This window comes from Pteropus vampyrus, unplaced genomic scaffold, assembly GCF_000151845.1.
Source record: "Pteropus vampyrus isolate Shadow unplaced genomic scaffold, Pvam_2.0 Scaffold27, whole genome shotgun sequence".
NCBI classification, from domain to species: Eukaryota; Metazoa; Chordata; class Mammalia; order Chiroptera; family Pteropodidae; genus Pteropus; species Pteropus vampyrus.
In genome coordinates, this window is record NW_011888808.1 from 363513 (window position 1) to 365505 (window position 1993).

Sequence of the window (1993 nt, forward strand, 5' to 3'; positions counted from 1 at the left end):
CCCTTCCGGGCAAAAGCGTGGAGTGGGAGGTGTTTCGCAGGTTTAGGTCGAGTGCTCAGGGAGGACCCAGTGAGCAGGACAACATCTGAATAAAGACCTTGAAGAAGAGTGGGAACAGCCATGAGGATAATGGGGACGCGTGTTCCAGGCAGATGCAAGGAGAGGAGGCAGGAGCGCCAGGGGCATCCACGGAGGGCGCGCTCACGGGGGCAGGAGCGAGTGAGAGAGGGGGCTGAGGAGACCAGACAGAGAGGGCAGAACGGGCTCGAGCATGCATAGGTCACATGCCGGTCACGAGATGCGCTGGAAAGCTGTTAGAGAGTTTTGACCGGAGGAGGGTGTGATCTGACATGTTTTAACAAGATCACCCTGACTTTGGATTGAAAATACACTGTTGGGTGATGGCGGTAGGACCCTGAAACCACAGAGGGACTAGTGTTGTTATACAGGGAAGAGATGGTGGTGGCGTGGTCCAGGGAGGAGGCAATGGGCGGGGTGGGTGGTGGTCACCTTCTGTATATGTATTTCAAGAGAGTTGACAGGATTCGTTGAGAGATTAGATGTGGGGTTGGGAGGAGAGTCAAGGTTGACTTCAACATTTTTGCCTAAGCAACTGCAAGAATGGGGTTACTATCGTAGGGAGGAAAAATAATCTTCCCTCTACCCTTCTGACTTCTTGGCTGAGACCCCCCGTAATAAAAGACAGAATAACAAGAGAAAAAGACACAAGCTTACTAACATGTACACCCGTGGCAGAAACACAGGACAAATGAGTAACTCAGTGAGGTGGCTTTAGAATTCAGGATTAAATACCATCTTAATGGGGAAAGGGGAGCAGGGATGTAGGCCTCTTAGGGGAGAGTGAATGATATTTGGAAAGATGAATGGGCCCTTAGAATCACAGATGGGAGGTATGATAATTTGTGACACATTTTGTATAGGTGTGGTGTTGACTTCATTATCCTTTCCTGTGATAAGAGTCCATCTTCCCTGGTTGATGGAACTCTCGGTGATGGAATCTGAGTTCCTTTCAGAGGCTCTGTCTCTAGGCAGATGAAGCGAGTCAGAGAAAGCCTCTCCCTGTGCTTGCTGTTTTTCAAGTAGCTGCAGCTCAGAATAATCTCAACGCAGTATATTTTGGAGTGGCAAATTCTAAAGTCCTATAGCCATATTTTGGGGTGGCACATTCTACTACCTTTCACCATTTACTGAGACTGATGATGATTCTGAGAGGAGTTGGTCAGTTTGAGGACAGGGAATGGTTATCAGGAACTCAGTTTTGTGTACGTAAGTGTGAGACAATGATTAGGCATCTCACTAGAAATATCCAAGACACAGTTGGATGTCTGAGTTGAAATTTCAGAGAATTCTGAGCTGGAGATAATTGTTCGGAACATGTAATATATTGATGATATTTAAAGCCGCGAGACCGGATGAATTTACCAAGGAAGAGTGTAGCCTTGGAATTAAAAGATTTGGGTCTAGATTCCAGCTCAATACTTGGGGCTCTGTAACCAACCTGCTTCATTATCTGTAACATGGCTATGTGTTATGGACTGAATGTTTGCATTTCCCCCAAAACTCATTTGTTAGCTATCCTAACCCCCAATGTGATGGTATTAGGAGGTGGGGTCTTGGGGAGGGGATTAGGTCATGAGGGTGGAAGCCTCATGAACAGGATTGGTGCCCTCATAAAAGAGACCCCACAGAGCTCCCTCACACCCTTTCATCATGTGAGGACACAGAGAGAAGGTGCCCATCTATGAACCAGGAAGCAGGCCCTCAGCAGACACTGAAGCTGCCGATGCCTTGACTTTGGACTTCCCAGCCTCCAAAACTGTGAAAAATAAATGTTTGTTGTTTAGGCACCCAGTCTGTGGTATTTTGGTATAGCAGCCCAAATGGACTAAGATCGTATAGTAACATTAGCATCACAACGATGCCCTTAGAATAGATCTCAAGTGGTATCATGCTGAGTAAATGTTCATCGAAT